This window comes from Scyliorhinus torazame, chromosome 31 (genome assembly GCF_047496885.1).
Source record: "Scyliorhinus torazame isolate Kashiwa2021f chromosome 31, sScyTor2.1, whole genome shotgun sequence".
NCBI classification, from domain to species: Eukaryota; Metazoa; Chordata; class Chondrichthyes; order Carcharhiniformes; family Scyliorhinidae; genus Scyliorhinus; species Scyliorhinus torazame.
The window spans coordinates 22,635,221-22,661,327 of NC_092737.1; the positions used below are offsets into that span (position 1 = coordinate 22,635,221).

Genomic DNA, 26,107 nt, shown 5'->3' on the forward strand with positions numbered 1-26,107 from the left:
TAGAGGGAGCTTTACTCTGTATCGAACCCCGTGCTGTACCTGTCCTGGGAGTGTTTGATGGGGACAGTGTGGAGGGAGCTTTACTTTGTATCTAACCCCGTGCTGTACGTGTTTTGGGAGAGATTAGAACATAGAACATAGAACAATACAGCGCAGTACAGGCCCTTCAGCCCACGATGTTGCACCGAAACAAAAGCGATCTAACCTACACTATGCCATTATCATCCATATGTTTATCCAATAAACTTTTAAATGCCCTCAATGTTGGCGAGTTCACTACTGTAGCAGGTAGGGCATTCCACGGCCTCACTACTCTTTGCGTAAAGAACCTACCTCTGACCTCTGTCCTATATCTATTACCCCTCAGTTTAAAGTTATGTCCCCTCGTGCCAGCCATATCCATCCGCGGGAGAAGGCTCTCACTGTCCACCCTATCCAACCCCCTGATCATTTTGTATGCCTCTATTAAGTCTCCTCTTAACCTTCTTCTTTCCAACGAAAACAACCTCAAGTCCGTCAGCCTTTCCTCATAAGATTTTCCCTCCATACCAGGCAACATCCTGGTAAATCTCCTCTGCACCCGCTCCAAAGCCTCCACGTCCTTCCTATAATGCGGTGACCAGAACTGTACGCAATACTCCAAATGCGGCCGGACCAGAGTTCTGTACAGCTGCAACATGACCTCCCGACTCCGGAACTCAATCCCTCTACCAATAAAGGCCAACACTCCATAGGCCTTCTTCACAACCCTATCAACCTGGGTGGCAACTTTCAGGGATCTATGTACATGGACACCTAGATCCCTCTGCTCAGCCACACTTTCAAGAACTTTACCATTAGCCAAATATTCCGCATTCCTGTTATTCCTTCCAAAATGAATCACCTCACACTTCTCTACATTAAACTCCATTTGCCACCTCTCAGCCCAGCTCTGCAGCTTATCTATATCCCTCTGTAACCTGCTACATCCTTCCACACTATCGACAACACCACCGACTTTAGTATCATCTGCAAATTTACTCACCCACCCTTCTGTGCCTTCCTCTAGGTCATTGATAAAAATGACAAACAGCAAAGGCCCCAGAACAGATCCTTGTGGTACTCCACTTGTGACTGTACTCCATTCTGAACATTTCCCATCAACCACCACCCTCTGTCTTCTTTCAGCTAGCCAATTTCTGATCCACATCTCTAAATCACCCTTAATCCCCAGCCTCCGTATTTTTGCAATAGCCTACCGTGGGGAACCTTATCAAGCGCTTTGCTGAAATCCATATACACCACATCAACTGCTCTACCCTCGTCTACATGTTCAGTCACCTTCTCAAAGAACTCAATAAGGTTTGTGAGGCATGACCTACCCTTTACAAAGCCATGCTGACTATCCCTGATCATATCATTCCTATCTAGATGATTATAAATCTTGTCCCTTATAATCCCCTCCAAGACTTTACCCACTACAGACGTGAGGCTCACCGGTCTATAGTTGCCGGGGTTGTCTCTGCTCCCCTTTTTGAACAAAGGGACCACATTTGCTGTCCTCCAGTCCTCTGGCACTATTCCTGTAGCCAATGATGACATAAAAATCAAAGCCAAAGGTCCAGCAATCTCTTCCCTGGCCTCCCATAGAATCCTAGGATAAATCCCATCAGGTCCCGGGGACTTATCTATTTTCAGCCTGTCCAGAATTGCCAACACCTCTTCCCTACGTACCTCAATGCCATCTATTCTATTAGCCTGGGGCTCAGCATTCTCCTCCACAACATTATCTTTTTCCTGAGTGAATACTGACGAAAAATATTCATTTAGTATCTCGCCTATCTCTTCAGACTCCACACACAATTTCCCATCCCTGTCCTTGACTGGTCCTACTCTTTCCCTAGTCATTCGCTTATTCCTGACATACCTATAGAAAGCTTTTGGGTTTTCCTTGATCCTTCCTGCCAAATACTTCTCATGTCCCCTCCTTGCTCGTCTTAGCTCTCTCTTTAGATCCTTCCTCGCTACCTTGTAACTATCCATCGCCCCAACCGAAACTTCACACTTCATCTTCACATAGTTTGATGGGGACCGTGTAGAGGGAGCTTTTCTCTGCATCTCACCCATGCTGTACCTGTCCTGGGAGTGTTTGATGGGGGCTGTGTAGAGGGGACATTACTCTGCATCTCACCCCGTGCTGTACCTGTCCTGGGCGTGTATGATGGGGACAGTGTAGAGGGAGGTTTCCTCTGTCTCTAACCCCGTGCTGTACCTGTCCTGGGAGTGTTTGTGATGGAGTCAGTGCAGAGGGAGCTTTACTCTGTATCTTACCGCGTTTTGCATATCTCCTGGGAGTGTTTGATGGGGACAGTGTAATGGGAGCTTTTCTCTGTATCTAACCCCATGCTGTACCTGTCCTGGAAGTGTTTGATGTGGACAGTGTAGAGGGAGCTTTACTCTGTATCTAACCCTGTGCTGTATCTGTCCTGGGAGTGTTTCATGGGGACAGTGTAGAGGGAGCTTTACTCTGTATCTAACCCAGTGCTGTACCTGTCCTGGGGGTGTTTGATGGGAACCGTGTAGCAGGAGCTTTTCTCTATATCTAACCCCGTGCTGTACCTGTCCTGTCCTGGGAGTGTTTGATGGGGACAGTGTAGAGGGAGCTTTACTCTGTATCTAACCCCGTGCTGTACCTGTCCTGGGAGTGTTTGATGTGGACAGTGTAGAGGGAGCTTTACTCTGTATCTAACCCAGAGCTGTACCTGTCCTGGGGGTGTTTGATGGGAACCGTATAGAGGGAGCTTTTCTCTCTACCTAACCCCGTGCTGTACCTGTCCTGTCCTGGGAGTGTTTGATGGGGACAATGTAGAGGGAGCTTTACTCTGTATCTAACCCCGTGCTGTACCTGTCCTGGGAGTGATTGATGGGGACAGTGTAGAGGGAGCTTTACTCTGTATCTAACCAGGTCCTGTACCTGTCCTGGGAGTGTTTGATGGGGACAGTGTAGAGGGAGCTTTACTCTGTATCTAACCACGTGCTGTACCTGCCCTGGGAGTGTTTGACGGGGACAGTGTAGAGGGAGCTTTACTCTGTATCTAACCCCGTGCTGTACCTGTCCTGGGAGTGTTAGATAGGGACAGTGTAGAGGGAGCTTTACTCTGTATCTAACCCCGTGCTGTACCTGTCCTGGGAGTTTTTGATGGGGACAGTGTAGAGGGAGCTTTTCTCTGTATCTAACCCCGTGCTGTACCTGTCCTGTGAGTGTTTGATGGGGACAGTGTAGAGGGGGCTTTACTCTGTATCTAACCCAGTGCTGTACCTGTCCTGGGAGTGTTTGATGGGGACAGTGGAGAGGGAGCTTTACTCTGTATCTAACCCCGTGCTGTACCTGTCCTGTGAGTGTTTGATGGGGACAGTGTAGAGGGGGCTTTACTCTGTATCTAACCTAGTGCTGTACCTGTCCTGGGAGTGTTTGATGGGGACAGTGTAGAGGGAGCTTTACTCTGTATCTAACCCAGCGCTGTTCCAGTCCTGGGAGTGTTTGATGGGGACAGTGTAGATGGAGCTTTACTCTGTATCTAACCCCGTGCTGTACCTGTCCTGGGAGTGTTTGATGGGGACAGTGTAGAGGGAGCTTTACTCTGTATCTAACCCCGTGCTGTACCTGTCCTGGGAGTGTTTGATGGGGACAGTGGAGAGGGAGCTTTACTCTGTATCTAACCCCGTGCTGTGCCTGTCCTGGGAGTGATTGATGAGGACAGTGTAGAGGGAGCTTTACTCTTTATCTAACCCCGTGCTGTGCCTGTCCTGGGAGTGTTTGATGGGGGACAGTGGAGAGGGAGCTTTACTCTGTATCTAACCCCGTGCTGTGCCTGTCCTGGGAGTGATTGATGAGGACAGTGTAGAGGGAGCTTTACTCTGTATCTAACCCCGTGCTGTACCTGTCCTGGGAGTGTTTGATGGGGACAGTGTAGAGGGAGCTTTTCTCTGTATCTAACCCCATGCTGTACCTGCCCTGGGAGTGTTTGATGTGGACAGTGTAGAGGGAGCTTTACTCTGTATCTAAACCCGTGCTGTATCTGTCCTGGGAGTGTTTGATGGGGACAGTGTAGAGGGAGCTTTACTCTGTATCTAACCCCGTGCTGTACCTGTCCTGGGAGTGTTTGATGTGGACAGTGTAGAGGGAGCTTTACTCTGTACCTAACCCCGTGCTGTACCTGTGCTGTCCTGGGAGTGTTTGATGGGGACAGTGTAGAGGGAGCTTTACTCTGTATCTAACCCCGTGCTGTACCTGTCCTGGGAGTGTTTGATGGGGACAGTGTAGATGGAGCTTTACTCTATCTAACCCCGTGCTGTACTTGTCCTGGGAGTGTTTGATGGGGACAGTGTAGAGGGAGCTTTACTCTGTATCTAACCCCGTGCTGTACCTGTCCTGGGAGTGTTTGATGGGGACAGTGGAGAGGGAGCTTTACTCTGTATCTAACCCCGTGCTGTACCTGTCCTGGGAGTGTTAGATGGGGACAGTGTAGAGGGAGCTTTACTCTGTATCTAACCCCGTGCTGTACCTGTCCTGGGAGTTTTTGATGGGGACAGTGTAGAGGGAGCTTTACTCTGTATCTAACCCCGTGCTGTACCTGTCCTGGGAGTGTTTGATGGGGACAGTGTAGAGGGAGCTTTTCTCTGTATCTAACCCCATGCTGTACCTGCCCTGGGAGTGTTTGATGTGGACAGTGTAGAGGGAGCTTTACTCTGTATCTAACCCCGTGCTGTACCTGTCCTGGGAGTGTTTGATGGGGACAGTGTAGAGGGAGCTTTTCTCTGTATCTAACCCCATGCTGTACCTGCCCTGGGAGTGTTTGATGTGGACAGTGTAGAGGGAGCTTTACTCTGTATCTAAACCCGTGCTGTATCTGTCCTGGGAGTGTTTGATGGGGACAGTGTAGAGGGAGCTTTACTCTGTATCTAACCCCGTGCTGTACCTGTCCTGGGAGTGTTTGATGTGGACAGTGTAGAGGGAGCTTTACTCTGTACCTAACCCCGTGCATTACCTGTCCTGTCCTGGGAGTGTTTGATGGGGACAGTGTAGAGGGAGCTTTACTCTGTATCTAACCCCGTGCTGTACCTGTCCTGGGAGTGTTTGATGGGGACAGTGTAGAGGGAGCTTTACTCTGTATCTAACCCCGTGCTGTACCTGTCCTGGGAGTGTTTGATGGGGACAGTGTAGATGGAGCTTTACTCTATCTAACCCCGTGCTGTACCTGTCCTGGGAGTGTTTGATGGGGACAGTGTAGAGGGAGCTTTACTCTGTATCTAACCCCGTGCTGTACCTGTCCTGGGAGTGTTTGATTGGTGAAGTGTTGGGTACTCCGAGACACAGACAAACCAAGACGTTTGTGATTGGTACAAGGCAGTTTTATTTCTTTTAACTATTTATATAACAAACATGGTGCTCAGCACATGGCGACCGTCTGAGTGTCTGGATTAGAGGTCCTTGCCCTGAGCGGTCTCCTGCTGGACTGACCAGGAAGTGTCCTGTCCCTTGTTTTGTACTGTGTATGCTCTTGACTGTGATTGGCTGTCGTGTTGTGTGTGCTAATTGGTCCGTTGATCTGTCCATCACTATGTATGTGTGTATGTGCTGGGATGTTCACTTGAATATCATGACATCCCGCCTTTTTCACAAGATTATGTGCCCACGTGGTTATAAATAGAGATGTGTACTGAGTGCAGCTAAATGTGTGTGTGTAATATTTACAGCATGTACACGGGGCTTAACTACATACAAGGTGCCATGTCGGGTGTGACATAATCACGAGGTTGTACCATAACAAAGAAACCTGTGGCAGGTGGGACAGTTGAGCACCATGTTGGCAATATCGTCACTGATGCCCGGCCAGTTTACCGCCTCTCGGGCCCTCCGTCTGCACTTCTCCACCCCCAAGTGGCCTTCGTGTAGTTGGTCGAGAACCAGCTGCTGTGCGGAATCACAATCCGGTCCAGCTTCAGAAGGACACCTTCAATGGTGGCTAGGTCGTCTCGGACATTGTAGAACTGCGGGCACTGCCTTTTGAGCCATCCTCCCGTCATGTGGCGCATCACTCGCTGCTGGAGGGGGTCGGCCGCTGTCTCTCGCCGGATGCGGGCCAGACTGGAGTCGTCAGCCGGCAGATTTGCCGCTGTCAAGGCCACCTGTGCCTCGACCTGACATACGAACCCCTCCGCATCTGGCGGCGTGCTCACTGCTCTGGATAGGGCATCCGCCACGATGAGGTCCTCCCCTGGAGTGTAGACCAGTTGGAAGTCGTACCTCCTGAGTTTAAGTAGGATGCGCTGGAGGCAAGGGGTCATCTCGTTCAGGTCCTTGTTTATTATGCTGACCAGGGGGCGGTGGTCAGTTTCGACCGTGAACCGTGGAAGACCATGTACATAATCGTGGAACTTGTCCAAACCGGTTAGCAAGCCCAGGCACTCTTTTTCGATTTGCGCGTAGCGCTGCTCTGTGGGGGTCATGGCCCGCGATGCATAGGCCACTGGGGCCCATGATGCCGTGTCATCCCTCTGCAGGAGCACTGCTCCAATGCCGGATTGGCTGGCATCAGTTGAGATTTTGGTGGCACGAGACGTGTCAAAAAACGGCAACACTGGTGCCGTGGTGAGTTTGCGTTTGAGCTCCTCCCATTCCAGCTGGTGCGTGTGTTGCCACTGGAACTCTGTGGATTTTCTGACGAGGTGGCGCAGAGCCGTTGTGTGGGAGGCAAGGTTGGGAATGAACTTCCCCAGGAAGTTGACCATGCCAAGGAAGCGTAGGACAACCTTCTTGTCGGCCGGCTGCGGCATGGCTGTGATGGCGCTCACCTTGTCTGCATCCGGACGGCCCCCTGACCGGGAGATATGGTCCCCCAGGAACTTCAACTCGGTCTGGCCAAAGGCGCACTTGGCTCGGTTGAGGCGCAGGTCGTTTTCCCGTATGCGGGCAAAAACGCGTTGGAGACGATAGTTGTGCTCCTGCGGTGTGGTGGACCAGATGATGACATCGTCCACATAGACGCGCACCCCTTCGATGCCTTCCATCATCTGCTCCATGATTCTGTGGAAGACCTCGGATGCCGAGATGATGCCAAATGGCATCCGGTTGTAGCAGAACCTGCCGAAAGGAGTGTTGAAGGTGGCCCATCTTGCCACAGAGGAGGCATTGTCGGGTTTTTGCAGGACATTGCCCTTTTAAATGTGCAGCTCCACAGTTGCCGCACGTCGTGACGTCACGGCGTTCGTTACGCCACTGCGCATTGCGCAGTTCGGTCTTGCGTCGGGCGCGCCTGCGCAGCAAGTCCCTCAGTGTTGCCGTAGGTTTTGGCGCGCACAAATGCGGGAGGCCTTGGAAAGCGCGCGAAACGGCCGCCCTCGTCCAGGCCGCGGGCCGGGAGAAACTCGATTGCCTGGGCGCGTTCGGCCTCGTGGGCGGCCTGGCTTGCCGATTCGATCGCGTGGGACCCCCTCCGTGCCGATTCGGTCGCCTGAAATTGGGCATAGCGGCTGGTCGCATTCTCATGCAGGACACAGGCTTCAACTGCAGATGCTAAGGTCAGGCCTTTAATTTTTAGAAGCTGCTGGCGTAGGCCACTGGAGGCAACGCCAAAAACGATCTGGTCCCGGATCATGGACTCTGAGGTGGTGCCGTAACCGCAGGACTGCGCGAGTATGCGGAGGTGCGTCAGGAAGGACTGAAAGAGCTCATCCTTACCTTGCAGGCGCTGCTGAAAGATATACCTCTCAAAGCTTTCATTGACCTCAACGTTGAAGTGCTGGTCGAGCTTGAGGAGGACCGTGTCATACTTAGATTTGTTCTCGCCTTCCGCGAACACCAAGGAGTTGTATACATCGATGGCGTGCTGACCTGCGGTAGTGAGGAGCATGGCAATCTTTGTCTCGTCCGAGGCGCCCTGTTTTTTATTGGCTCGCATGAAGAGTTCAAATCGCTGCTTGAAGAGCGTCCCATTTGTGCCCAGGTTCCCAGCGACTTGCAGCGGCTGCGGTTTGTTGAGGGTGTCCATGGCTCAGGATGGCAGATTTGCCGGTAGGTATCGATTCACTCCTGGTACCATGTGGTGTTGGGTGCTCTGAGGTACAGACGAACCAACACGGTTGCGATTGGTACAACAAAGTTTTATTCCATTTAACTATTTATACATCAGACTTGGTACTCAGCACGTTGTGACTGTGTGAGTGTCTTGCTTTGAGGTCCTGGCCCTGCGCCGTCTCCAGATGGACTGGCCAGGAGGTGCCGTGTTTCTTGTCTTATACTGTGTCTGTTCTTGTCTGTGATTGGCTGTCGTGTTGTGTGTGCTAATTGGTCCGTTGCTCTGTCTATCATTATGTATGTGTTACGATGTATGTTTGAATATCATGATACGTGCTGACCTGTCCTGGGAGTGTTTGATGTGGACAGTGTAGAGGGAGCTTTACTCTGTATCTAACCCCGTGCTGTACCTGTCCTGGGAGTGTTTGATGGGGACAGTGTAGAGGGTGCTTTACTCTGTATCTAACCCCGTGCTGTACCTGTCCTGGGAGTGTTTGATGTGGACAGTGTAGAGGGAGCTTTACTCTGTATCTAACCCCGTGCTATACCTGTCCTGGGAGTGTTTGATGGGGACAGTGTAGAGGGAGCTTTACTCTGTATATAACCCCATGCTGTACCTGTCCTGGGAGTGTTTAAAGGGGACAGTGTAGAGGGAGCTTTACTCTGTATCTAACCCCGTGCTGTACCTGTCCTGGGAGTGTTTGATGGGGACAGTGTAGAGGGAGCTTTACTCTGTATCTAACCCCTGTTGTACCTGTCCTGTGAGTGTTTGATGGGGACAGTGTGGAGGGAGCTTTACTCTGTATCTAACCACGTGCTGTACCTGTCCTGGGAGTGTTTGATGTGGACAGTGTAGAGGGAGCTTTACTCTGTATCTAACCCCGTGCTGTACCTGTCCTGGGAGAGTTTGATGGGGACAGTGTAGAGGGAGCTTTACTCTGTATCTAACCCCGTGCTGTACCTGTCCTGGGAGTGTTTGATGTGGACAGTGTAGAGGGAGCTTTACTCTGTATCTAACCCCGTGCTGTACCTGTCCTGGGAGTGTTTGATGGGGACAGTGTAGAGGGAGCTTTACTCTGTATCTAACCCTGTGCTGTACCTGTCCTGGGAGTGTTTGATGGGGACAGTGTAGAGGGAGCTTTACTCTGTATCTAACCCCATGCTGTACCTGTCCTGGGAGTGTTTGATGGGGACTGTGTAGAGGGAGCTTTACTCTGTATCTAACCCCGTTCTGTACCTGTCCTGGGAGTGTTTGATGGGGACAGTGTAGAGGGAGCTTTACTCTGTATCTAACCCCGTGCTGTACCTGTCCCGGGAGTGTTTGATGGAGACAGTGTAGAGGGAGCTTTACTCTGTATCTAACCCCTGTTGTACCTGTCCTGGGAGTGTTTGATGGGGACAGTGTCGAGGGAGCTTTACTCTGTATCTAACCCCTGTTGTACCTGTCCTGGGAGTGTTTGATGGGGACTGTGTAGAGGGAGCTTTACTCTGTATCTAACCCCGTTCTGTACCTGTCCTGGGAGTGTTTGATGGGGACAGTGTAGAGAGAGCTTTACTCTGTATCTAACCCCGTGCTGTACCTGTCCTGGGAGTGTTTGATGGAGACAGTGTAGAGGGAGCTTTACTCTGTATCTAACCCCTGTTGTACCTGTCCTGGGAGTGTTTGATGGGGACAGTGTCGAGGGAGCTTTACTCTGTATCTAACCCGTTGCTAAATTTAGGCAAAGCTTATTTTTAAAATTCCTCCCTCACTCCATGAACTCTCCCCTCCCAACTGTGTAATCACCTCCAGCCTCCTCCTGACCTCCTCTCATTAATCGTTCATTAATTGTGGCCTTTTTGCACTTCTGCTGATTTTTTTTTTTAGTCAGAGGTGCCTGGATTTGCCTCCTCAAACCTCTCCACGTTTCTCTCTCACTTTTCTTAAGTCCCATCTTTTCAGGGAACTACAGGCCGGTGAGCCTAACATCAGTGGTAGGGAAATTATTGGAGAGAATTCTTCGAGGCAGGATCTACTCCCATTTGGAAGCAAGTGGACGTATTAGCGAGAGGCAGCACGGTTTTGTGAAGGGGAGGTCGTGTCTCACTAACTTGATCGAGTTTTTCGAGGAGGTCACTAAGATGATTGATGCAGGTCGGGCAGTGGATGTTGTCTATATGGACTTCAGTAAGGCCTTTGACAAGGTCCCTCATGGTAGACTAGTACAAAAGGTGAAGTCACACGGGATCAGGGGTGAACTGGCAAAGTGGATACAGAACTGGCTCGGTCATAGAAGGCAGAGAGTAGCAATGGAGGGATGCTTTTCTAATTGGAGGGCTGTGACCAGTGGTGTTCCACAGGGATCAGTGCTGGGACCTTTGCTCTTTGTAGTATATATAAATGATTTGGAGGAAAATGTAACTGGTCTGATTAGTAAGTTTGCAGACGACACAAAGGTTGGTGGAATTGCGGATAGCGATGAGGACTGTCGGAGGATACAGCAGGATTTAGATTGTTTGGAGACTTGGGCGGAGAGATGGCAGATGGAGTTTAATCCGGACAAATGTGAGGTAATGCATTTTGGAATGTCTAATGCAGGTAGGGAATATACAGTGAATGGTAGAACCCTCAAGAGTATTGACAGTCAGAGAGATCTGGGTGTACAGGTCCACAGGTCATTGAAAGGGGCAACACAGGTGGAGAAGGTCGTCAAGAAGGCATACAGCATGCTTGCCTTCTGATGCACTGTCTGTTACCACAAAGATAAGAGTAGTGGAATAATCGAGCACTATTGAGCAAAGATAATGGCTGCAGCTCGGGGAGCACACACTTTTATAGGCCGCCTACTGGGCGGAGCCGGCAGGCAGGGATTTGCCCATGTACCTCTACGATACGGGCAGTGCCGTAATACATGTAATATACTACTAGTGGTGACTACCACATTCACCCCCTGTTAAGAAAAGAGTCTGGCGGGGGTGGTGGAAAACATTACAAGTTAAGTCTGTCGTGGGCCTTGACCCTCCGCTGCGATCATCTCAGCCCCGGTGGTGATGTGGGCGCCGACTTGGTCGCCTGCGACGCCGGGAGCGTGTTGTCCTCGTCTTCGTCACCCCTGAGTGGATCCAGTGGGAGGACGGATTCTGCTGGGGTGGGGGCTGCGGTGAGGTTCGCTGGGGGGAGAGTGGGTGGTGCAGGGGTGAATGAGGCAACCGGGGGGGGGGGGGGGGGGGGTGCGGCGTAAGGTCGGGGGTCGTGGGTGGGGATCCCAAGAGTTCGAGGTCCCGGAGGGTGACTGTGTCCTGGCGCCCGTCAGTAGGCATACTGCGGGTTTGCACGTAGGGTGTTTCAACCAAGGGGTCTGACTTATGGGTCCGCACGTGCTTCCGGAGGAGGACGGGTCCAGGGACTGTCAGCCATGTTGGGAGCGAGACCCCGGAGGTGGACTTCCTGGGGAAGGCAAACACACGTTCGTGAGGGGGTCTCGTTAGTCGAGGTGCAGAGGAGCGACCGGATGGAGTGGAGCGCGTCGGGGAGGACCTCCAGCCAGCGGGAGACCGGGAGATTTTTAGACCGCAGGGCCAGCAGGACGGCCTTCCAGACCGTCCCGTTCTCCCTCTCCACCTGCCCGTTTCCCCGGGGTTTGTAGCTGGTCGTCCTGCTCGAGGAGATGCCCTTGCTGAGCAGGAACTGACGCAGCTCGTCGCTCGTGAAGGAAGATCCCCGATCGCTGTGGATGGAGGCGGGGAAACCGAACAGAGTGAAGATGCTGTGGAGGGCTTTAATTACCGTGGCAGAAGTCATATCGGGGCAGGGGATGGCGAAAGGGAACCGGGAGTACTCGTCAATCATGTTCAGGAAGTACGTGTTGCGGTCGGTGGAGGGGAGGGGGCCTTTGAAGTCTATGCTGAGGCGCTCAAAGGGGCGGGAGGCCTTCACCAGGTGCGCTCGATCTGGCTGGTAGAAGTGCGGCTTGCACTCCGCGCAGACTTGGCAGTCTCTGGTGACGGTCCAGACCACCTCAGTGGAGTAGGGCAGGTTGCGGGCCTTGATGAAATGGAAGAACCGGGTGACCCCCGGGTGGCAGAGGTCATAGTGGAGAGCCCGGAGTCGGGCCTCCTGTGCACTGGCACATGTACCCCAGGATAGGGCATCAGGGGGCTCGTTGAGCTTCCCCTGGCGATACAGGATCTCATAATTATAGGTGGAGAGCTCGATCCTCCACCTCAAGATCTTGTCGCTTTTGATCTTGCTCCGCTGTGTATTATTAAACATGAAGGCTCCCGACCGTTGGTCGGTGAGGAGAGTGAATCTCCTGCCGGCCAGCTAATGCCTCCAGTGTTGCACAGCTTCCACGATGGCTTGGGCCTCCTTTTCGACAGAGGAGTGCCGAATTTCGGAGGCATGGAGGGAGCGGGAAAAGAAGGCCACGGGCTTGCCACCCTGGTTGAGGGTGGCGGCCAGAGCGACATCTGATGCATTGCTCTCCACCTGGAAGGGGAGGGACGCGTGCATCGCGGCCTTGCCGATGTCGGCCTTGATACGGTTGAATATCTGGCGGACCTCAGCCGCCAGGGGAAAAACTGTGGACTGGATTAGCGGACGGGCCTTGTCCGCATAATTAGGGACCCACTGGGCGTAATACGAGGAAAACCCCAGGCATCGTTTCAGGGCCTTGGGGCAGTGGGGGAGTGGGAGTTCCATGAAGGGGCGCATGCGTTCGGGGTCGGGCCCCAGGATTCCATTTTCCACGACATAGCCAAGGATGGCTAAGCGGTTGGTGCGGAACACGCACTTCTCCTTATTGTTAGGCCACACTTGGAGTATAGTGTTCAATTCTGGTCGCCACGCTACCAGAAGGATGTGGAGGCTTTAGAGAGGGTGCAGAAGAGATTTACCAGAATGTTGCCTGGTATGGAGGGCATTAGCTATGAGGAGCGGTTGAATAAACTCGGTTTGTTCTCACTGGAACGAAGGAGGTTGAGGGGAGACCTGATAGAGGTCTACAAAATTATGAGGGGCATAGACAGAGTGGATAGTCAGAGACTTTTCCCCAGGGTAGAGGGGTCAATTACTAGGGGGCATAGGTTTAAGGTGAGAGGGGCAAGGTTTAGAGGAGATGTATGAGGCAAGTTTTTTACGCAGAGGGTAGTGGGTGCCTGGAACTCGCTGCCGGAGGAGGTAGTGGAGGCAGGGACGATAGGGACATTTAAGGGGCATCTTGACAAATATATGAATAGGATGGGAATAGAAGGATACGGACCCAGGAAGTGTAGAAGATTGTAGTTTAGTCGGGCAGCATGGTCGGCACGGGCTTGGAGGGCCGAAGGGCCTGTTCCTGTGCTGTACATTTCTTTGTTCTTTGTTCTTTGTTGTTTGTTGGTGAGATTAAGGAGTTTGGCGGTCTGGAGGAATTTTTGGAGGTTCGCGTCGTGGTCTTGCTGATCATGGCCGCAGATGGTGACGTTATTTAGGTGCGGGGAGGTGGCCCACAGTCCGTACCGGTCAACCATTCGGTCCATCTCTTGCTGGAAGACCGAGACCCCATCAGTGACGCCGAAGGGAATCCTAAGGAAGTGATCGAGACAACCATCTGCTTCGAACGCAGTGTATTGACGGTCCTCCGGGCAGATGGGGAGCTGGTGGTAGGCGGACTTCAAGTCATCTGTGGAGAAGACCCTATACTGCTCAATCTGATTGACCATGTCAGATGTGCGTGGGAGGGGGTACGCGTCGAGCTGTGTGTACCGATTAATGGTCTGACTGTAGTCAATGACCATCCTGTGTTTCTCCCCAGTCTTTAGAACTACCACTTGGGCCCTCCAGGGGCTGTTGCTGGCCTCAATGACCCTTTCCCGCAGTAGCCGTTGGACCTCCGACCTGATGAAGGTCCGGTCCTGGGCACCGTACTGTCTGCTCCTGGTGGCGACGGGTTTGCAATCCGGGGTGAGGTTCGCAAACAGGGAAGGCGGATCGACCTTAAGGGTCGTGAGGCCGCATACGGTGAGGGGGGGGGGGGTAGGGGTCCGCCAAATTTTAAGGTTAGGCTTTGAAGATGTCACTAAAAGTCCAGGCCGAGTAACAGGGCAGCGCAGAGGGGGGGGGGGGGGGGGGGAGGACGTAGAGCCGGACGTTGCTGAACTCTAGGCACTGGACGGTGAGGGTCGCGATACAGTACCCCCGGATTTCCACGGGTTGGGATCCGGAAGCCAGGGAGATTTTCTGGGTGACGGGGCGTACCGGGACGGGGGGCAGCCCCTTACCATAGTGGGGTGGATGAAGCTCTCTGTGCTCCCGGAGTCAAAGAGGCAGGTCGCCTCGTGCCCATCGATCTGCACCGTCGTCGTCGCGGTCGCGAGGTTGCGGGGCCGGGACTGATCCAGGGTGATAGAGGTGAGCTGCAGAAGATGCAGGGAGGTCCCGGGCTGGTCAGCGGTGGTGGAGGTAGCGGCAGGCGATGAGCGGCCAGACGAGCAGGGGTCCTGAGACGCCGTCCAAAGTGGCGCCCAAGATGGCGGCGCCCACGGGCCGCACGTGGCTTGCGAAGGGGAAAATGGCGGCGCACGTGGGGGGTGTGGGAACGCCGGGCCTGGAAACAGCGGCGACCGACCGGGCCTGGCAAACAGAAGCAAAGTGTCCTTTTTTCCCCGCACCCGTTGCAGGTCGCGCTCCGCGTCGGGCAGCGCTGCCGGGGGTGTTTGTTTTGTCCGCAAAAATAACACTTGGGGGCCCCCCCCCCGAGTTGGCTGGCTGCCGCGCGGCGCAGGCTTGCGGTGAGCCGGAGACGGCAGCTGGTGGGGCCCACGATGCCCACGAGGGTGCCACGCGGTCAGGGGCGTAGGACTGGACGTTACAGGAGGCCCCTTCTAACGAATTAGCGAGCTGCCTAGTTCCCGCAAGATGAAGCGTGGCCCCTTCCAGTAGCCGCTGGCGGACGTACGCAGACTTCATGCCCGTGAACATCCTCAGCGGATGTTCGGAGGTAGCTTTCGAAGCAGGCTAGCCAGTGGCCCAAGGCGCACGTGGCGTTGGCTGCTTGAGGGATCAGCTGCAGGCGATCAGGCTTGATGCGGAGATCCATCGTTTTAAAAAATCTTTGCTCAATAAATTGCTGCACCGTCAATTACCACAAGACGAGAGTAGTGGAATAATCGAGGCTTTATTGAGCAAAGGTGTTGTGCCTCCTGTAGCTGGAACCAGAATGGCTGCAGCACCAGAGAGCGCGCACTTTTATACCCCACCTGGTGGGCGGAGCCAGCAGACAGGGATTTACCCAAGTACCTCTACTATACGGGCAGTGCTGTAATACATGTAATATGCTACGAGCGGTGACTAACCCCCCCCCCCCCTTCATTGCTCGGGCATTGAGTATAAGAATTGGCAAGTCATGTTGCAGCTGTATAGAACCTTAGTGAGGCCACACTTGGAGTATAGTGTTCCATTCTGGTCGCCACGCTACCAGAAGGATGTGGAGGCTTTAGAGAGGGTGCAGAAGAGATTTACCAGGATGTTGCCTGGTATGGAGGGCATTAGCTATGAGGAGACCAATACATGAATAGGATGGGAATAGAGGGATACGGACCCCGGAAGTGTAGAAGATTTTAGTTTAGACGGGCAACATTGGGCTTGGAGGGCCGAAGGGCCTGTTCCTGTGCTGTACTTTTCTTTGTTCTTTGTCCTCTGTGAACAAGCATTTAGCCATTTGTCCAACCACCTACAGATGTGTCTTAGTGTCATGCTGTGTTTGATAATGTTCCTGTTAAGTTTATTTTATTAATTCCCAGGTGTGATGCACAAATCAAAGGGTTGTCCACCTTATTAAAGTACCTTTCCCTCTTAATTAGGTGAACAGTCTGAGGGTCTGGTCTAATTCTGCCTGGCTGTGTGGTCTATACGCACTCACACTCTGAGAGATATTCTGATTCTCTGGCACATGGGTGAACTGGGCCAATTTAGGAATCTGGATTTAATTGCCTGCTCACTCAATGTTCCAATCTGCAGGAAGGTGGGGGATGCGCTGAATAACCCGATATCTTGAAAAATAATTAGATTTGTAAAGTCTGCTGCTTTTTTGCAAGTGTGACTTGCCCTTTCTCACACACAAACATAATCGCCGGCATTGATTTTTTGGTTGGGTTGAGTGTTACGTAATGGATAATTACCATGTTCAATACATGGATAATGAGATGGGTTCATTCAGGGTCAAGGCTGATTCAATGCTGTGAGTAGAAGTACGAAATTGTGTTCATTGGCATTCAACATTACGGGAGTGAATGGTAAGGGGTTGGGTCCATTGGGATTCTGGACAGTGGGAGTGAATGGGAAGGGGTTTGGGTCCATTGGGATTGTGGACAGTGGGAGTGAATGGGAAGGGGTTTGGGTCCATTGGGATTGTGGACAGTGGGAGTGAATGGGAAGGGGTTTGGGTCCATCGGGATTGTGTACAATGGGAGTGAATGGGAAGGGGGTCTGTGTCCATTGGGATTGTGTACTTTGGGGGTGAATGGGAAGGGGTTTGGGTCCATTGGGATTGTGTACAATGGGAGTGAATGGGAAGGGGTTTGGATCCATTGGGATAGTGGACAGTGGGAGTGAATGGGAAGGGGTTTGATCCATTGGGATTGTGTACAATGGGAGTGAATGTGAAGGGGGTTTGATCCATTGGGATTGTGTACAATGGGAGTGAATGGGAAGGGGGTTGGGTCCATTGGGAATGTGTACAATGGGAGTGAATGGGAAGGGGTTTGGTCCATTGGGATTGTGTACAATGGGAGTGAATGGGGAAGGGGGTTGGGTCTATTGGGAATGTGTACAATGGGAGTGAATGGGAAGGGCTTTGGGTCCATTGGGATTGTTTACAGGGGAGTGAATGGGAAGGGGGGTTGGGTCTATTGGGAATGTGTACAATGGGAGGGAATGGGAAGGGGTTTGGGTCCATTGGGTTGTGTACAGCGGAGTGAATGGGAAGCGGTTTGGGTCCATTGGGATTGTGTACAGTGGGAGTGAATGGGAAGGGGCTTGGGTCCAATGGGATTGTGTACAGTGGGAGTGAATTGGACGGTGTTTGGGACCATTGGGATTATGTACAATGGAAGTGAATGAGAATGGGTTTGGTCCATTGGGTTGTGTACAGCGGAGTGAATGGGAAGCGGTTTGGGTCCATTGGGATTGTGTACAGTGGGAGTGAATGGGAAGGGGCTTGGGTCCAATGGGATTGTGTACAGTGGGAGTGAATTGTACGGTGTTTGGGACCATTAGGATTATGTACAATGGGAGTGAATGAGAATGGGTTTGGTCCATTGGGATTGTGTACAATGCGAGTGAATGGGAAGGGATTTGATCCATTGGGATTGTGTACAGTGGGAGTGAATGGGAAGGGGTTTAGGTCCATTGGGATTGTGTACAGTGGGAGTGAATGGGAAGGGGTTTGATCCATTGGGATTGTGTACAGCGGGAGTGAATGGGAAGGGGTTTGGGTCCATTGGGATTGTGGACAGTGGGAGTGATTGGGAAGGGGTTTGGATCCATTGGGATTGTGTACAATGGCAGTGAATGGGAAGGGGTCTGATCCATTGGGATTGTGCATAATGGGAGTGAATGGGAAGGGGTTTGGGTCCATTGGGATTGTGTATACGGGAGTGAATGTGAAGGGGGTTTGGTCCATTGGGATTGTGTACAATGAGAGTGAATGGGAAGTGGGTTGGGTCTATTGGGAATGTGTGCAATGGGAGTGAATGGGAAGGGGTTTGGGTCCGTTGGGATTGTGTACAGGGGAGTGAATGTGAAGGGGGTTTGATCCATTTCAATTGTTTATGATGGGAGTGAATGGGAAGGGGGTTGGGTCCATTGCGACTGTGTACAATGGGAGTGAACGGGAAGTGGTTTGGTCCATTGGGATTGTGTACAATGGGAGTGAATGGGAAGGGGGTTGGGTCTATTGGGAATGTGTACAGTGGGAGTGAATGGGAAGAGATTTGGGTCCATTGGGATTGTGGACAGGGGAGTGAATGGGAAGGGATTTGGGTCCATTGGGATTGTGTACAGTGGGAGTGAATGGGAAGGGGGTTGTGTCTATTGGGAATGTGTACAATGGGAGTGAATGGGAAGGGTTTGGGTCCATTGGGAATGTGTCCAGGGGAATGAATGTGAAGGGGGTTTGATCCATTGGGATTGTGTACAATGGGAGTGAATGGGAAGGGGGTTGAGTCCATTGGAAATGTGTACAATGTGAGTGAATGGGAAGGGGGTTGGGTCCATTGGGAATGAGTGCAATGGGAGTGAATGGGAAGGGGGTTGGGTCTATTGGGAATGTGCACAATGGGAGTGAATGGGAAGGGGGTTGGGTCCATTGGAAATGTGTACAATGGGAGTGAACAGGAAGGGGTTTGGTCCATTGGGATTGTGTACAATGGGAGTGAATGGGAAGGGGGTTGGGGTCTATTGGGAATGTGTACAATGGGAGTGAATGGGAAGGGGTTTGGGTCCATTGGGATTGTGGACAGGGGAGTGAATGGTAAGGGGTTTGGGTCCATTGGGATTGTGTACAATGGGAGTGAATGGGAAGGGGTTTGATCAATTGGGATTGTGTACAATGGGAGTGAATGGGAAGGGGTTTGATCCATTGGGATTGTGTACAATGGGAGTGAATGGTAAGGGGATTGGGTCCATTGGGATTGTGTACAATGGGAGTGAATGGGAAGGGGTTTGGGTCCATTGGGATTGTGTACAATGGGAGCGAGCGGGAAGGGGTTGGGTCCATTGGGATTGTGTACAATGGGAGTGAATGGGAAGGGGGTTGGGTCTATTCGGAATGTGTACAATGGGAGTGAATGGGAAGAGGTTTGGGTCCATTGTGATTGTGTAGAGTGGGAGTGAATGGGAAGGCGTTTGGGTCTATTGGGAATGTGTACAATGGGAGTGAATGGGAAGGGGTTTGGGTCCATTAGGATTGTGTACAATGGGAGAGAACGGGAAGGGGTTTGGGTCCATTGGGATTGTGTACAGTGGGAGAGAATGGGAAGGGGTTTGTGTCCATTGTGATTGTGTAGAGTGGGAGTGAATGGGAAGGCGTTTGGGTCGATTGGGATTGTGTACAGTGGGAGTGAATGGGAAGGGGCTTGGGTCCATTGGGATTGTCTATAGTGGGAGTGAACAGGAAGGGGTTTGGGTCCATTGGGATTGTGTACAGTGGGAGTGAATGGGAAGGGGCTTGGGTCCATTAGGATTGTGTACAATGGGAGTGAATGGGAAGAGGTTTCGGTCCATTGGGATTGTGTACAGTGGGAGTGAATGGGAAGGGGCTGGGGTCCATTGGGATTGTGTACAATGGGAGTGAATGGGAAGGGGTTTGGGTCCATTGGGATTGTGGACATTGGGAGTGAATGGGAAGGGGTTTGGGTCCATTGGGATTGTGTACAGTGGGAGTGAATGGGAAGGGGCTTGGTTCCATTGGGATTGTGTACAGTGGGAGTGAATTCAACGGTGTTTTGGACCATTGGGATTATGTACAATGGGAGTGACTGGGAAGGGATTTGATCCATTGGGATTGTGTACAGTGGGAGTGAATGGGAAGGGGTTTAGGTCCATTGGGTTCGTGTACAGTGGGAGGGAATGGGAAGGGGTTTGGTCCATTGGGATTGTCTACCGTGGGAGTGAATGGGAAGAGGTTTGGGTCCATTGGGATTGTATACAATGGCAGTGAATGGGAAGGGGTCTGATCCATTGGGATTGTGCATAATGGGAGTGAATGGGAAGGGGTTTGGGTCCATTGGGATTGTGTACAGTGGGAGTGAATTCAACGGTGTTTTGGACCATTGGGATTATGTACAATGGGAGTGAACGTGAAGGGGTTTGGGTCCATTGGGATTGTGCACAATGGGAGTGAATGTGAAGGGGGTTGGGTCCATTGGGAATGTGTACAATGGGAGTGAATGGGAAGGGGTTTGGTCCATTGGGATTGTGTACAATGGGAGTGAATGGGAAGGGGTTTGCGTCCATTGGGATTGTGTAGACTGGGAGTGAATTGGATGGTGTTTGGGGCCATTGGGATTATGTACAGTGGGAGTGAATGGGAAGGGGTTTGGGTCCATTGGGATTGTGGACAGTGGGAGCGAATGGAAGGGGTTTGGGTCCATTGGGATTGTGTACAATGGGAGTGAGCGGGAAGGGGTTGGGTCCATTGGGATTGTGTCCAGTGGGAGTGAATGGGAAGGGGGTTGGGTCTATTGGGAATGTGTACAATGGGAGTGAATGGGAAGTGGTTTGGGTCCATTGAGATTGTGTCCAGGGGAGTGATTGTAAAGGGGGTTTGATCCATTGGGATTGTGTACAATGGGAGTGAATGGGAAGGGGTTTGGGTCCATTGGGATTGTGTACAATGGGAGTGAATGGGAAGGGGGTTGTGTCTATTCAGAATGTGTACAATGGGATTGAATGGGAAGAGGTTTGGGTCCATTCGGATTGTGTGCAATGGGAGAGAACGGGAAGGGGTTTGGGTCCATTGGGATTGTGTACAGTGGGAGTGAATGGGAAGGGGTTTGATCCATTGGGATTGTGTACAGTGGGAGTGAATGGGAAGGGGTTTGGGTCCATTGGGATTGTGTACAATGGGAGTGAATGGGAAGGGGTTTGTGTCCATTGGGATTGTGTACAGTGGGAGAGAATGGGAAGGGGTTTGTGTCCATTGTGATTGTGTAGAGTGGGAGTGAATGGGAAGGGGTTTGGGTCCATTGGGATTGTGTACAGTGGGAGTGAATGGGAAGGGGCTTGGGTCCATTAGGATTGTGTACAGTGGGAGTGAATGGGAAGGGGTTTGGGTCCATTGGGATTGTGTACAGTGGGAGTGAATTCGATGGTGTTTTGGACCATTGGGATTATGTACAATGGGAGTGACTGGGAAGGGATTTGATCCATTGGGATTGTGTACAGTGGGAGTGAATGGGAAGGGGTTTAGGTCCATTGGGTTCGTGTACAGTGGGAGGGAATGGGAAGGGATTTGATCCATTGGGATTGTGTACAATGGGAGTGAATGGGAAGGGGTTTGGGTCCATTGGGATTGTGTACAATGGGAGTGAATGGGAAGGGGGTTGTGTCTATTCAGAATGTGTACAATGGGATTGAATGGGAAGAGGTTTGGGTCCATTCGGATTGTGTGCAATGGGAGAGAACGGGAAGGGGTTTGGGTCCATTGGGATTGTGTACAGTGGGAGTGAATGGGAAGGGGTTTGATCCATTGGGATTGTGTACAGTGGGAGTGAATGGGAAGGGGTTTGGGTCCATTGGGATTGTGTACAATGGGAGTGAATGGGAAGGGGTTTGTGTCCATTGGGATTGTGTACAGTGGGAGAGAATGGGAAGGGGTTTGTGTCCATTGTGATTGTGTAGAGTGGGAGTGAATGGGAAGGGGTTTGGGTCCATTGGGATTGTGTACAGTGGGAGTGAATGGGAAGGGGCTTGGGTCCATTAGGATTGTGTACAGTGGGAGTGAATGGGAAGGGGTTTGGGTCCATTGGGATTGTGTACAGTGGGAGTGAATTCGATGGTGTTTTGGACCATTGGGATTATGTACAATGGGAGTGACTGGGAAGGGATTTGATCCATTGGGATTGTGTACAGTGGGAGTGAATGGGAAGGGGTTTAGGTCCATTGGGTTCGTGTACAGTGGGAGGGAATGGGAAGGGGTTTGGTCCATTGGGATTGTGTACCGTGGGAGTGAATGGGAAGGGGCTTGGGTCCATTGGGATTGTGTACAGTGGGAGTGAATGGGAAGGGGCTTGGGTCCATTGGGATTGTGTACAGCGGGAGTGAATTCGATGGTGTTTTTGACCATTGGGATTATGTACAATGGGAGTGACTGGGAAGGGATTTGATCCATTGGGATTGTGTACAGTGGGAGTGAATGGGAAGGGGTTTGGTCCATTGGGATTGTGTACCGTGGGAGTGAATGGGAAGGGGTTTGGGTCCATTGGGATTGTGTACAGTGGGAGTGAATGGGAAGGGGTTTGATCCATTGGGATTGTGTACAATGGGAGTGAATGGGAAGGGGTTTGGGTCCATTGGGATTGTGTACAATGGGAGTGAATGGGAAGGGGGTTGTGTCTATTCAGAATGTGTACAATGGGATTGAATGGGAAGAGGTTTGGGTCCATTCGGATTGTGTGCAATGGGAGAGAACGGGAAGGGGTTTGGGTCCATTGGGATTGTGTACAGTGGGAGTGAATGGGAAGGGGTTTGATCCATTGGGATTGTGTACAGTGGGAGTGAATGGGAAGGGGTTTGGGTCCATTGGGATTGTGTACAATGGGAGTGAATGGGAAGGGGTTTGTGTCCATTGGGATTGTGTACAGTGGGAGAGAATGGGAAGGGGTTTGTGTCCATTGTGATTGTGTAGAGTGGGAGTGAATGGGAAGGGGTTTGGGTCCATTGGGATTGTGTACAGTGGGAGTGAATGGGAAGGGGCTTGGGTCCATTAGGATTGTGTACAGTGGGAGTGAATGGGAAGGGGTTTGGGTCCATTGGGATTGTGTACAGTGGGAGTGAATTCGATGGTGTTTTGGACCATTGGGATTATGTACAATGGGAGTGACTGGGAAGGGATTTGATCCATTGGGATTGTGTACAGTGGGAGTGAATGGGAAGGGGTTTAGGTCCATTGGGTTCGTGTACAGTGGGAGGGAATGGGAAGGGGGTTGGTCCATTGGGATTGTGTACCGTGGGAGTGAATGGGAAGGGGCTTGGGTCCATTGGGATTGTGTACAGTGGGAGTGAATGGGAAGGGGCTTGGGTCCATTGGGATTGTGTACAGCGGGAGTGAATTCGATGGTGTTTTTGACCATTGGGATTATGTACAATGGGAGTGACTGGGAAGGGATTTGATCCATTGGGATTGTGTACAGTGGGAGTGAATGGGAAGGGGTTTGGTCCATTGGGATTGTGTACCGTGGGAGTGAATGGGAAGGGGTTTGGGTCCATTGGGATTGTGTACAGTGGGAGTGAATGGGAAGGGGTTTAGGTCCATTGGGTTTGTGTACAGTGGGAGGGAATGGGAAGGGGTTTGGTCCATTGGGATTGTGTACAGTGGGAGTGAATGGGAAGGGGTTTGGGTCCATTGGGACTGTGTACAATGGCAGTGAATGGGAAGGGGTCTGATCCATTGGGATTGTGCATAATGGGAGTGAATGGGAAGGGGTTTGGGTCCATTGGGATTGTGTACAGGGGAGTGAACGTGAAGGGGTTTGGGTCCATTGAGATTGTGCACAATGGGAGTGAATGTGAAGGGGGTTGGGTCCATTGGGAATGTGTACAGTGGGAGTGAATGGGAAGTGGGTTGGGTCTATTGGGAATGTGTACAGTGGGAGTGAATGGGAAGGTGTTTGGGTCCATTGGGATTGTGTACAGTGGGAGTGAATGGGAAGGGGTTTTGGTCCATTGGGATGGTGTACAGTGGGAGTGAATGGGAAGGTGTTTGGGTCCATTTGGATTGTGCACAATGGGAGTGAATGTGAAGGGGGTTGGGTCCATTGGGATTGTGTACATTGGGAGTGAATGGGAAGGGGTTTGGGTCTATTGGGATTGTGTACAGTGGGAGTGAATGGGAAGGGGTTTGGGTCCATTGGGATTGTGTACAATGGGAGTGAATGTGAAGTGGTTTGGGTCCATTGGGATTGTGTACAATGGGAGTGAACGGGAAGGGGTTTGGGTCTATTGGGATTGTGTACAGTGGGAGTGAATGGGAAGGGGTTTGGGTCTATTGGTAATGTGTACAATGGGAGTGAATGGGAAGGGTTTGGGTCCATTGGGATTGTTTACAATGGGTGTGAATGGGAAGGGGGTTGGGTCCATTGGGATTGTGTACAATGTGAGTGAATGGGAAGGGGGTTGGCTCCATTGGAAATGTGTACAATGGGAGTGAATGGGAAGGGGTTTGGTCCATTGGGATTGTTTACAATGGGTGTGAATGGGAAGGGGGTTGGGTCCATTGGGAATGAGTGCAATGGGAGTGAATGGGAAGGGGGTTGGGTCTATTGGTAATGTGTACAATGGGAGTGAATGGGAAGGGGGTTGGGACCATTGGGAATGTGTACAATGGGAGTGAACGGGAAGGGGTTTGGTCCATTGGGATTGTGTGCAATGGGAGTGAATGGGAAGGGTGTTGGGGTCTATTGGGAATGTGTACAATGGGAGTGAATGGGAAGGGGTTTGGGTCCATTGGGATTGTGTACAGGGGAGTGAATGGGAAGATGTTTGGTTCCATTGGGATTGTGTAGACTGGGAGTGAATTGGACGGTGTTTGGGACCATTGGGATTATGTACAGTGGGAGTGAATGGGAAGGGGTTTGGGTCCATTGGGATTGTGGACAGTGGGAGTGAATGGAAGGGGTTTGGGTCCATTGGGATTGTGTACAATGGGAGTGAATGGGAAGGGGTTTGGGTCCATTGGGATTGTGTACAGTGGGAGTGAATGGGAAGGGGTTTGGGTCCATTGGGATTGTGTACAGTGGGAGTGAATGGGAAGGGGTTTGGGTCCATTGGGATTGTGTACAGTGGGAGTGAATGGGAAGGGGTTTGGGTCCATTGGCATTGTGTACAGTGGGAGTGAATGGGAAGGGGTTTAGGTCCATTGGGATTGTGTACAGTGGGAGTGAATGGGAAGGGGTTTGATCCATTGGTATTGTATCCAGTGTGAGTGAACGGGAAGGGGTTTGATCCATTGGGATTGTGTACAGTGGGAGTAAATGGGAAGGGGTTTGATCCATTGGGATTGTGGACAATGGGAGTGAATGGGAAGGGGTTTGGGTCCATTGGGATTGTGTACAGTGGGAGTGAATGGGAAGGGGTTTGGGTCCATTGGGATTGTGTACAATGGGACTGAACGGGAAGGGGTTTGGGTCCATTGGGATTGTGTAGAGTGGGAGTAAATGGGAAGGGGCTTGGGTCCATTGGGATTGTGTACAGTGGGAGTGAATGGGAAGGGCTTTGGGTCCATTGGGATTGTGTACAATGGGAGTGAATGGGAAGGGGTTTGGGTCCATTGGGATTGTGTACAATGGGACTGAACGGGAAGGGGTTTGGGTCCATTGGGATTGTGTAGAGTGGGAGTGAATGGGAAGGGGTTTGGGTCCATTGGGATGGTGTACAATGGGAGCGAATGGGAAGGGGTTTGGGTCCATTGGGATTGTGTACAATGGGAGTGAATTGGAAGGGGTTTGGGTCCATTGGGATTGTGTACAGTGGTAGTGAATGGGAAGGGGTTTGGGTCCATTGGGATTGTGTACAGTGGGAGTGAATGGGAAGGGGTTTGAGTCCATTGGGATTGTGTACAATGGGAGTGAATGGGAAGGAATTTGATCCACTGGGATTGTGTACAGTGGGAGTGAATGGGAAGATATTTGGGTCCATTGCGATTGTGTAGACTGGGAGTGAATTGGACGGTGTTTGGGACCATTGGGATTATGTACAGTGGGAGTGAATGGGAAGGGGTTTGGGTCCATTGGGATTGTGGACAGTGGGAGTGAATGGAAGGGGTTTGGGTCCATTGGGATTGTGTACAATGGGAGTGAATGGGAAGGGGTTTGGGTCCATTGTGATTGTGTACAATGGGAGTGAATGGGAAGGGGTTTGGGTCCATTGGGATTGTGTACAGTGGGAGTGAATGGGAAGGGGTTTGGGTCCATTGGTATTGTATCCAGTGGGAGTGAACGGGAAGGGGTTTGATCCATTGGGATTGTGTACAGTGGGAGTGAATGGGAAGGGGTTTGATCCATTGGGATTGTGGACAATGGGAGTGAATGGGAAGGGGTTTGGGTCCATTGGGATTGTGTACAATGGGACTGAACGGGAAGGGGTTTGGGTCCATTGGGATTGTGTAGAGTGGGAGTAAATGGGAAGGGGTTTGGGTCCATTGGGATTGTGTACAGTGGGAGTGAATGGGAAGGGGTTTGGGTCCATTGGGATTGTGTACAATGGGAGTGAATGGGAAGGGGTTTGGGTCCATTGGGATTGTGTACAATGGGACTGAACGGGAAGGGGTTTGGGTCCATTGGGATTGTGTAGAGTGGGAGTGAATGGGAAGGGGT

The 26,107-nt window shown here is 51.7% G+C and overlaps 1 protein-coding gene across 1 annotated transcript in view; it reads left to right on the forward strand.

Annotated features, from left to right (window-relative positions):
- The window catches only part of LOC140404761 (neuroligin-4, X-linked-like), a 1,287,888-nt gene that overhangs the window by 199,418 nt on the left and 1,062,363 nt on the right, over window positions 1-26,107 (forward strand).